The sequence below is a fragment of the Carcharodon carcharias genome, chromosome 16 (genome assembly GCF_017639515.1).
Source record: "Carcharodon carcharias isolate sCarCar2 chromosome 16, sCarCar2.pri, whole genome shotgun sequence".
Lineage (NCBI taxonomy): Eukaryota > Metazoa > Chordata > Chondrichthyes > Lamniformes > Lamnidae > Carcharodon > Carcharodon carcharias.
This window is the reverse complement of record NC_054482.1, coordinates 6,715,220-6,727,840: the sequence shown is the minus strand read 5'-3', so window position 1 is coordinate 6,727,840 and position 12,621 is coordinate 6,715,220. Positions and strand designations below refer to the sequence as shown.

Sequence of the window (12,621 nt, the reverse complement as noted above, 5' to 3'; positions counted from 1 at the left end):
GTTAAAGTGGTCCGGCAGAGAGAAACTTGAAGATTCTAGGTATAGAGGATGATAGCTTTTTCTGCGGTTGAAGCATCTGAACCAGCTGCTGTAGCTTCACCTGCTCTCTGGGAGCCGAGAATTACTTAGGCCACAGCCAGCAGAACCCTATGTGTCCGATTTTTAAGATGCAAGAAGTGTTCGGGGTGCGTTTTTTTTTACAAGCTTCACACCCTCCAGCTGCTTTACATCCTGTCTCTCCTCATTCACAAGGAGATTCCATTCGTTGCCTTCCCCCAAGCTTGTTTTTTTGTCCTACTGATTTAACAGTAATTCTCAGCCTTTGACCACTGTTCCGTGCTGGGAGTTTCCAATCCTTAGCAAACAAAAGAGGATGTTTTAAAACATGAAAGAAAGAGGATGTGTAGACATCCACTTTACAATTCCAAGCCCCCTTTGGTCCAGGTTCCGAAGCATGTTCAAACAACTTTCCTCATAAGACAGATTCAGCAGGAACACACTGTTCAAATCAATCATCCTATCTCAACCTGAGCCCTAGCTACCTTTGTTTAATCAGGAGAGGCCTCTCTTCACCGATTCATGGTTTTTCAGACAAGTGGCTTTTCAACCTTCCCTGAACCCAATCTTCTCCGTGGTTCACGGAATGCAAACTAAGATAATGTGCCCTTAATTCATCAAAATGTGGCCCAATTGTTGCTTTCGAAAAGCAGCTCTGGTTGTGTGCGAGCAGATAACTTTAGATTGCTCCATGTTCATTTCAGTGAGGGGCATTCGTCAATTGTTTGTGGCTGGTCAAATTGACTTTACAGTTGCTCTGGGGGTACTTAAATGTGATTAGCTAAAAATAAAATTTGTTGCTTGTATAGCTGGGAATAATACAAACAAATGCTCAGCTGTTTAACAGGTGTAGCTTTAAATGTGACAATTATCTCTGTCAGATGTTTAAATAAAAGAAGAGGTCTCTAGAATGTTAATTCATTGACAAATGTTCTTCCTGATCCTCAATATTAAGGATGAGTGCAAATCTGGGCCCAAGTAGATCAAGTGAGAACTAATCCAAATCTGGTCCATTTGATTAAATTGGGATAAAAATAAGCTTTGCTTGGACCCACCCTGGAGAAGGTTCGATTTAGTCATTTCATTAAATGCTAGACATTTTAAATGCTAGAAACATCATTGATTTAGATTTGGCATTTAGCCTTAGATAATGACCATTTAGTCGTTTACTCCTAGATGTAAATTAAAAGAGATTGGGTTTATTCAGAGTAGATTAAAATGAAAATCTAGCCTAAGATGAGTACATCATCTGTACTTAGGGAAAATTAAAATGTGAACAGGTGCACTAAGATAACACATTTTATCTACAGTTTTCAACAATACATACAGTTTGTAAGCAAGAACTTCACTCTAATTATTACAGATTGCTTTCAAACGAATGCTGAAGAGTTGGGGGCACATTAAAAAAAATGTGAGGGTGCAAATACATAATTCTTTCAAAGACTGGGTACTTACAAAGTCATGTAACAGGCAGTAGAATTTTGGCTTTCATAAACAGAAGCAAGAGTAAAGCAACGTGATGAGTTTGTACGAAACATTGGTTTGGAAACATTTAAAATTTAGTGTGCAGTTTTGGACCCCTGGCTAAAGAAAGAGAATGACAAAACTGTGTAGGTTCCCCAGGATGATGTCAATTTGGGAACTCACAGTAGAAAGACTGGAGATATTGGGTTATTTCTACTGGAGTGGAGGAGGCTAAGGGGAGATTTAAAACCTATATAGTTTCTTTTCACTGGATGAATAGACTAAAGCCAATTTGAGTAGCTAGTGAGGAACAACTGTCAATTTAAGATGACCACAAAGAGTGAGACAAGAAGTCAGGAGAAATGTACTTATGCAGAGTGTTGTTAGGACATGGGATGCTTTGCCACAGGGACTAGTTGAGGCAGGAGCAGACAGATGTAGTAGGCAGAGTGGGCAATGGGGCCAATGTTGGATTGCTTGAAGTGAAGAAGTGGCCCAGGCATGATGGGTTGAATGGTCTCCTTTTGTGCTGTCAACTTTTATGGAACAGTGGTTTTGTTCTATTTTAGCTTTCTGCTTAGCATAATAATTTTTTGTCAATTCATTCATTTCTAATCTTCACTAACGTGACCTTCCAGCTGGGAGTACAGGTAAGTGGAACCCAGCTTCAACGCCAACTCTATTCACATGAGTCAGCCAGTAGGAGGTGTATATATTTGCGTGAGTGTGATAATGGGTAATTAGGAAACCTGTCAGTTTTTCCCCCGTTTGGAATGCCCCCAACCAGAAAGGAGCAAAGTATCACCAACACTCATCACATTTCTGGTTGACAATTTGAAAGGTTGACAGCTCAAGTCAGCGCCCAAGGACTGGAGGTGAATGGCCTAATTTCTTCACTGCCAAGTTGCTCAACAAAACCAAATCTTTCAGCAATTTTGAACAGCAAGGTCCAGCCTGCAATGTGCATAGGCATCTGCGGATGTACTGATGAATCTCAAATAAAATTACACCATTTGCAAAACGTAAGAATCTGATCAACTTGAAGCTGTGTTAAGACAATAACCGCTCAAAGTAGGGACTGCACCTAGGCCTAACATGAAGAGAGGAAGTTACCTGACCTTTCCAGATTCTCATTCTTTAAAAAAAGCACTTCAGAGTTCAGGCTTATATGGTTGCATTCAGAATGAAATTTCTACTGTATTTTTTGTTCAAAGATTATTCTGGTGTAATTTAGGATGTTCACTTTACTACCATGATCAACTATAATTCATCATGAGTAACAGTTCAATAGATTATATACTTTAAGTACTTTGGCAGTAGTGTAGAACACTTAAATGCTTTGTGCAAACAAGTATGCAGTGAGCCTCCACCGGTATATCTGTAACCTTATTGTACACAACTTGGAATAATTCCCAGCTTGATTGCACTTCTTGGCTCCAAATCTCCATTTTGTATTGCTATTCAGTTACATTTATTCTCAATAATAATCATTCAGCCAGGCAGTCCTCAAACTACTTGATCAATTCCTTCATTTTTTTGGTTTTATTTTCAATTTCTATTGGTCCTGTTGGAGTGAGTGACCAGATTTGTTTATCTTCTGGCAATAGTTGTAAGAATTAGTTTTAAAACCAATTAGCACCTGACATGAGCATGAATCCAAGAGGTTCATTGTCACTGATGTTTACCCATAAAATATTTCATGTAATGCCTTTTGTTGTTGCAATCAATAATCAGCTGGCACAGTCATTTCTGAGCCATTCCTGGGAGGGGTACCTTTTGTTTTGGAACTCTTCCTCTCATGCAAAGGGTTCTATAATGCATGTCATCTGACACATCTGTAAATTATAGTTTATGAAAAAGTCTTGTGAAAGACCTAGATCTCGTCCTCTAATCCCTCCTCCAACAAACTTTACAGCTGCTGATACTTTAAGTAAGAAAAAGGAGCCTGAGGCGGATAAACGTATATGTCCTTATACCACAAAAATGATGGAGGATGTCGAATATGTCGGACATAAACTCCAATTACTGTAGTTACAGGAAACCAAACTTTTTGAGCAAGAAATAAACTAATCCAAAGATGATGCAGTAACTCTCCATCAAGAAATGATTTTTGGGTTAAACTTTTAACTGGTTAAAGGCAAGCCTTGTGGTGCACACACTCAGTGCCATACAATTCAATCATTTATGCCACACAATGTCAAATAAACAGCATCAATGTGGGGATGTCTCATCATCTGTGTGGGACCACCTCTAAGGGACTGCTTTACATCTGAATTGACAGTGTCACATGGTCAGAATTGTTGGCTTAATGCCTCATCCGAATGACAAGGTCTCGGCCATCTTGGATGGGCATTAAAAAAATCCCATGATCCTCGTCGACAAACAGCAGAGGGGTTCTCTCCTTGTGTCGTGGCTAATATTTATCTCTCAACCAACATTCTTTAAGATACATTGTCCGGGCATTGATCACAATGCTGTCTGTGGGATCAGCTGCCACGTTTCCCTGTGTAAAAACAGTGACTGCACGGCAGCCAACAAAGTACTTCCTTGAAAAGTGCTTTGGGACATGATGAGATTGTGCAAAGTGATATTCTCTCCCACTAGCACAGGAAGATTGAAAGCAATACAGAGCTAAGTTTTTAAACCCTAAATACACAGACAGTTTGCTGAACCATTTCCACATTTATTACAGTAGAAACAAGCTGACTTTTCCAAAGTTTTAGCAACAAAGAGGCCCAAGGACAAACTTTCTCCCCCTTATTTAAGTGTATATGATAAATCTCTTTTAGTTTCACAGGCAATATACCCATATAAATGACTGCTGACTTTCAGCAGGCTTGGGAAGACTCTAGAGAGAGCATAGGATCTCTGGGCCATTTAATAAAACTTAGAAGAACAAGTTTATTCACTGTGATTGTTAGTAACTTCACAGTCAGCTGATGTGGGAATGTGTACCAGAGGAAATACCAATGGGATTCATCATTTAATTGGTCACGTCATGTAAGTCACTTGGGACTTTTATTTAATAAAAGCCTGGCCAATCAATGTTGAGAGAATAAGCAGTTACTGTATTGAACTCGATGACACTGCATTCACATTCTCCTTTCATTCCTGAAAGAGCATTTCTGAACTCATTCACCCCTGTGGTGTTCACGAGATATGGATCTTTCACACTGCAGACAATGGGACTAGTGTAGTATTCAGTACAGTATTCAAAGGATAACTTAAGCCCTTTTTTTAATAACTGGCTGTAATAGTGACAATTTGCAACTGGAATACCAAACTAATGATTTCACACCCGTGTTGTGGATAAAGGAGAGACTTGGAGACCAAGGACTTATACCTGTATAAAATTTAAAAACAAACAAAAATTTTCTCCAGCTATTTGAAATAGTTGCTGTGACTGAAATGAGGAATGGAACTGAATAAAGGTGCTTCAACAATCTGATGTCAACGTTACTTATTAGTTAAGTTTCTCTGCCCTGTGGGCTTAGTATCTTGTCTACCCATGACCCTAATGCTGCCATTAGTGCCCAAAATTTAAATATTATTTTTAAAAATCAAAAGGAATTAACCAAGTAAACAATTCATTTTAAATGTTGAGTTTACAAAGTTTCCTTAAAATGAATTTGTAGGTTTCAGATTAAACAAGAGCATAAATTATGATTCTTTTCAGATGATATAAATTTAGGCACAAGGATGAAGAAATAACCTGACAAATATCACAGGGATGCGTGGTTCATTCTGAACTTTTGAAATGAGTGGGAAAAGTGGAGGTGGGGGTGGGTTGGCTGGGGGGGGGGGGGGGGGGGGGGTGGGGGGTGGGGGTGGGGGGTGGCGGTGGGAGTTGGTGGAGTATGAATTCTCTGCAAAAAATTCCAATAGTTATAATTTGCTAACTTTTAAAAAAAAAAGGAAAAATAAAGTCCCACAGAGTGCAGTATCAGAAAAATAATTTTAGAAAATACCTTTTTAGGAAAAAAATTACTCCTATTTTGTCAGATTCTTTAGTGGGAACAGACGTGACCTTAATGTCACATTTATTAATTCATTTGCTGACACATGAACCCATGTCCTTTGTTAGCACAAATATATCATTATTATTAAAATTGAACCTATGGTTTTTTTAACTCACTGAAGATATAGAGATTAATAAAGATGCCAGTGGATGTTATTTAGCAGGGTCCAGTAATGAAGGTCATTCATTCACCAAAATATTGGCCCCAGATAATTATGATTGAAAGGGGCCAACATTCTAGAAGAGCAAAGCAAGAAGTTGTTAATTCCACCTAACAGCTGATGGTATTTGCAGGTAATTTACAAACAAAAATGATTATTTTTCTCAAGAAAATGTCAATTTGGTTTTATTTAAAAGTCAATTAATTTACTGTCTGGTAGTACCTTCGATTGCATGTGAAATGGTAATCACATTAAGATTTGTTTTCTCATTAAATCTAAAAAAAGTAATGTTTTCAAAAGAAGTAAGTGAAAGGTGCTGGTGGATCTATTGAAGCCTGTGACTGATGTGAAGGGGCTTTTTTAAAAATCTTCATTTATCTTTTAAACAAGATACATACAGGTTTGTTATGGATAATGAAGGGATGTGCAATAATGCTGGCCTTGCCAGCGACACTCACACCCCATGAGGAAATTATAAATATAAATACAACAGTAGTGACCAGCTTGAACATTCCTGTTTTACAAATGTAGCAGTGTGTGTGAATGGGACAGTGAGAGAGCTGTAAATGACTGTACCTTCACATCCCTCTGAAGGAATCCATTTCAGCCATGGTTCCCTTCGTGTATTACCCACATAGAATTTACTTTGTAACATTCTTTACATGTATACTTCTCAGGGCAGTGTTATATAGTGTCACAGACAGAATTTGTGTGTTACCTTTTACTGCCCATAATCAGTATGTTTGCCTTAAAGAGGTGAGTATTTTCTTACCCTCAGAGTGAGTGGCCAAATTAAATAATACCAACAGCAAGCCTTTTGAGAGTTAAAAAATAAAGGTTATTTATTATTATTATCCACTTACCCTAAATTTGACGCAACAGCTCAATACTCATCTCACACACATTCTCACTTACATAAAAATTAGATACAGATGAAGGTAATATACTGTTACAGCTTGTAAATATCTGAGTCTCTTTCTTGGCAGGTTTGAACTTTGTTAGACGTCGTTGATGCTTTAGTTGAAGTTAAGGTCTTGGTAAAGCAAAGAATTCTTAGTAAGCCACGAGGTTTCTTGTAGATGCATTTCCAGGAGTTTGGATCGCAGTTGAACCTGAAGTTGGAACAGGCTGGGGAGTCTGTCTCTTTGTCAGAATCTCCCACTTCCAAGGTATTGCTGTTTATTACCTTGGCTGCTTAGATGACTTGCAGCTGGTTCGATGGCTTTCAGTGGAACTCTCTGTCTGCAAGTAGCTTCTTGCTGGTTTTAAAAGCAGACAACAAAATGGTTCCTTTATCATGTGACTTTAACGAGTTCAGTCATTTTTCCAAACAAAGGGTAGTGTTATGCTTATGCTAGTCATCCTGTGCTGTCAGTTGACACCTTGAAATTCACCCAATCTAATTTGAATGAGAAAACTGTCATGATAGAATGGAAGGTTGATAGGATCAATTTACACCCATCTTACAAACATTGAATTTTGATGTCCCCTTTTGTCCAGAGTGAAACAGTCAGATTGACTGGAACTTTATAGTCCTGTTTTGTTGATCTATCCTTAAACAAAGGGATGTATGAATTCCTTAGATGGCTGTGAATGTCCATATTTTATTAGGTATTTGACTGAGACTTAGGATTGCCTGAAGCTCAAAATGCCTAAGGTTATATGATTTGCAGCAGCCATTTTAATAGATCATTTGTCCAGTTTTTAAACGCCTTGACTGAAAGTTCATTATATGCTGGGACATGACAACAGGTACATTCTACTTTTAAACCACAGGCATCTATATAACAGTCTATGTATATGCAGTGTGTATAGCTCTTTGATGCAGTACCAAAGGAGTGCTACATTGTCAAAGTTGGCCTTTTTTACCAATAAGAGTCTAAACCATGGCTCATTTCCCTGTTCAGCTAGAAGCAAAAGATCCTATGACTTTATTGGAAGCCATTTATTTGCTAATATACACATTCAGTTACACTTTTCACTGTGAACCGCTTTCTAATCTTCCCTGGTACTTTACAGCATAATTTTGAAGTATTCTCCATTTTGAACAGTTGATGCAACAGCCAATTATTGTGAATGCTTTATTTGCAACATAATTTTGTGTTCTGTTATCAGGAAGCTAATAGTAGGGTGGGATTATTCCTTTTGACTGATTGTGAATGATATCATTTATTTGTGATAATATTCCCAGTGAATTACATAATCTACGGGCTGCTTTGATAAAAGTGGTGCCTCGTGTTCAACAAAAGAGTATTGATTTATAGACATTAACTGGCAATTTGTTCAAAATCAGTTTATTTTTCTAAGATTCATATGATGTATAAACTGTGATTTCAAAAATAGGAAGCTCTCTAAATCTCCCGGGGGATGAATCAACTCCTAATAATTTGCCAGGTCCCACTCCATTATTGTTGTACCATGACTACTGTCCATTAAATTTTGGGCATCGTGGGCAGAACTTTGCCCTTGGCGTGCGGGATTGATAGAGGCGGACGAGGGTGGTCCAGTAGCTGACTGCCGCCCATGATTCACAGCACACCGCGATTTACGCCGGTGAGCCAATTAAGTCCCGAGCAGCATGATACACAAGCGACAGCACTGAGCACTGCTTGTGCTGGCAGGGGAAGAAGGGTGAGCAAGCCTAGCGTGCACTTCACACATGCGCATGAAAGAGTGCTGAATAATTTCCCTGAGGCATGGAGCTGCCTTAGGGAGATGAAGAATATATTGAAAAAAATATTAAATAGCAGAAAAAAATAATAAAAGATGTCCCCTCAAGTGATTCTGTCACATGAGCAGGGACGTGTTTTAATTCAAAATTAAAGTTTTTAATTTCATTTGCATTTGCTTTTGGAAGCCTCACTCCTGCCCATGGTTAAGGTTTCCAAAAAAATGCAAAGACCACTTGGTCTTTTCGCCTGCCCGGGTTGAACAGGCAGTGAAAAATTCAGGACAGTTGATAACTTAATGGCCTTAATTGTCAGAGGGCGCACTGCCGGAGAGCAGCACACCCACTGACCAAACTATTGTGCGACTGCACGATGACATCAGCTCGCTTGGCCGATATCATCGCATGTCATTTCACACTCGGTTGGGTCGAACATGCTGAGCTAAGAATTCTGGCCTATAAGTGTAGCATCACAAACAGACCATTCACCTGTAGAATAAATGTTAGGCAGAACATGGGGCAAAATTCTTCAACAATGGCACCGTAGAAAGGATTTGTAACTTCAGTTGTCAATGATGACACAACAAATGGTGACAATCTGTGCATCACCTGATCTGGAACACTAAACCTTTGAATCTTCTAATATTAACCAATGTTTTTCCTCTGAGGCAAATGCTGAGCATTGAAATCACAGCTCATCCACAATATGAATCTCACAAAAAAATAAATGAACTGGTTTGGAACAAATTGCCAATTAACACCTCTAATTCAAATCCTATGTTAAACATGAGACCCATTTTTTATCAAAGCACTATATAATTCACTGGGAACATCCTCACCAATGAGTTATGACATCATTCACAATCATTTAATAACAAGAACAACTCCAACCACATCAATAACTTCTTCACAAAATAACTATAGCTTTTTTTTTAAAAACAAAACAAATGTAGCATTCACGATAGTTGGCTGCTTATATCAACTGTTTGAAATTGAGCAAAACTTCAAAACTATGTTGTAACTTACCCCAGAAAATTAGAAAGCAGTTCACTGTGAATGTGTATATTAGCAATTAAATGACTTTAAAATACACTTTCAGCAAGCACTTAGTGGGCACAGGGAAGCCTGTTGGCATCCATCACTGGCTTGAAAATGCAGGATTAAATTGCATGCAAAGTATTGTAAGGCTGCCAGAAAGCTCTTATGTGTTCGGTGTACAGTAATTACCAACATTACCTCCAATAAATGTGATATGATAACATCAGGACTTGACGAAGGTTTTAAATGCTCCAATTCCATGGCCATTTTCAAAAGATCTAACACAAAGGCACTTTTAAACAAGGTATCGAATGGTTTTCCCAGAAGAACAGCCTAGACTCAAACTTTTCATGCTGAATGTGTCCTTTCTCTGTGATTGGTTTCTCCTGTCTCAGAAATATCCCCAGACTGCCTGGGTTTTCAAAAACTTGAGGCTCAGCAAACTTTAACCCATATTAATTATAGACAATTGATTAGAAATTTATATTAAAAAGATAGCCTTTGCTTCTAGTTATTTTAACATATGCATACTTATGAGAGGCAACAATTACTGGCAAATCAAAACTTCCATGAAAAAATCAATTCAAACAAATTATAATGCTCAAAGTCATACACATGGTTCACTATTCTCTTTTGAGAAGATTTTCGACAAGCAACCAACATTGGAAAAGACAATGAATTGACTTTAAAAGTGGTTATGACCTAATATGTCTGTGGAACTTAGTGTTCCCTTGATACAACAGCAGAAAATAAACCCGATGACTACTACTGCACTCAAAGCTATAAAATGCTTACTTAGAGACAGTTCTCAGAGAAAGAGCTTTCAGACGTTGCTTATTCATCATTGTCATTTAATTAGTATGCTTGAGGTTTTCATACAGTAAACCATGTCATCGTCTTTAAATCAGACTGAATGCCTGGAGGTGGGGCAAGATAAATTGATTTCTTTTTAAATCAGAGACACTTTCCATGCAGTCACAATTCAAAGGCCTAGAATCTCACGAAGGATGGCTAGGCTGAAGAAGCCAGTAGCACATTTGCATCTGAGTCTGAAGTGCTGGATTTGAGCCCGACACAGATTTGAGCCCATAATCAAGGTTGACATTTCAATGCAGTACAGATGGACTGCTGTGCTGTTTGAGTTACTGATTTGCAGATACGATGTTAACTCATGGCCCTGTCTTCCAGCTAGATGTAAAAGATCCCATTGCACGTGCGGAAGGAGAGCAGGGACTTCTCCGGGTGCCCTGAGAGATTCCTTCCTTAACTAACATGACTACAATCAGCTGGTCAAGGATTTATTTGTTTGTGGTGTGCAGATTGGCTGCCACATTTGTCTACATAATAACAGTGACCATGGAGTGTTTGAGATGTCTGATGTATAAAAATAAATAAGAATTTCCTTTTTTCTTAAGTAATGAGTAGAAACGGTAGTAGAAATATGGAAGTTTCTCCTCCAAAGGCTACAGATATTAGGACAATTGGAGGTTTAAAGATTGGGATTGAGTGAATTTTAATAGAAAAGGGATCAAGGGATGGAGCTTAGGTCATTAAATGGAGTTGCAGGACGCATCAGCCATGATCTATTTGAATGGTGGAGCAGGCATAAGGGGCTGAATGGCCCACACTTGTCCCTATGATCCTAATGTTGAAGGAGCGGCTAATACTACATGGTGTCAAATAAACATATAGCCTAAAGCGATATGAGGGCAAGAATAATTCAAATAACCCAAGAAAATGTATAAGGTGGCATTCATTTAAACAGGGAAAATTTGCTAAATGGCATAATTGCATTTTCACCAGTGTATGTAGTTGGACATAGCTAGAAAGAACCAGAGTTGACAAAGCAGTGCATTGCTGATCTAAAATTGGAAAGAAATGATTTGCACCTACTTTATAATCTTAGTTTGGTCAGTATGATCTAAACTAATCAAGGAGATGTCACAAGAGAAATAATTTACAGTGTGAAGGAAAGCAAAGAAAATGGGTGCATGTGATGAGCTTCACTTAAAATAACTCTTCATTATCTGACAGACATAATTATTCAGTGACAGAACAGCAGACACTGTGACAACAATATCTATTTAATTTACTGTAAAATCACAGGCACCAATTTGATCAGATATCTAAGTGGGGACTGCAAGCTCTGTCATACCACTACTAGTCTTGTGTCCTTCTACTTTGCTGTCCTAATAATGGTATTTAAATTACAGACTTGCAGATGTTTTGCAGTCACAATAAAACCTCAGCATATTCTCCAGTCTCTCATTACAGTCTGTCTGTGCAGCAACAACCCCCTCATCTTCTTTTCATACTCCTCAGCTGCCTTCAACGAATAAAATGTCCAAGGTATTTCGGTGGAATAGAAACTTTTATTTCTTTCTTTAAGCTAATAATGCAGCACCGCCTAAGTCTTTTTTCAATTGCAGGTGAGTTGTTTTGCATTTCGTTTGAAAAAGTTCGAGGAATATAAAAATGAACCCAAAGCAAAAATATTGCCTGTGAATTCCCCCGCGGCACGGTTTTAAAATAACTCTCCAAACCCATTCTCTTTGCTTAATACTCAGTGCCTGATCCTTCACTTTGCCTCAGGATCAGACCCCAGCCATTGCCTCAAGCTCAAACCCTACCCATAACTAGGTATCAGTACCTGTCTCTTGTTGGCTTCACTCAAAAGGATGTCTCTCTTTTACTGTCTGTCTGTATTTCCCTCTCCCTGTCATTTCAAATAGTTATGCCACTGCCAATTTACTCAGTCCTCTCTTCAAAATGATCTTTCTTCCTTCTCTCCTTCCAACAGTGTCAATCTCTCTCACCTTCCTTTGCCTATTTCCTGTGTTACAGTGGTGTCAAAATAAAAAGTGTTGGGAATTCGTACATCATAGATAAGCCACCTATGCACATCCATTTTCCTTACCCTCTCTGTCACTTTTTACTATTTTAATTTTCCCATTCTCTATTCCTTCTTGCTGTCCCAGTTCACTTCCTTTTCTCCTTTTTTGAAAATTCATTCATGGGATGTGGGTGTCGCTGGCTGGGCCAGCATTTAACGCCCATCCCTAATTGCCCTTAAGAAGGTGGTGGTGAGCTGCCTTCTTGAACCGCTGCAGTCCATGTGGTGTAGGTACACCCACAGTGTTGTTAGGAAGGGAGTTCCAAGATTTTGACCCAGTGACAGTGAAACGATATATTTCCAAGTCAGGATGGTGTGTGGC

General features: G+C 38.6%; 1 long non-coding RNA gene across 1 annotated transcript in view; it reads left to right on the top strand.

The window, feature by feature from the left end:
- LOC121289254 overlaps nucleotides 1–12,621 on the top strand; it is a 44,399-nt gene that overhangs the window by 16,048 nt on the left and 15,730 nt on the right. The gene's annotated exons all lie outside the window — the stretch shown is intronic.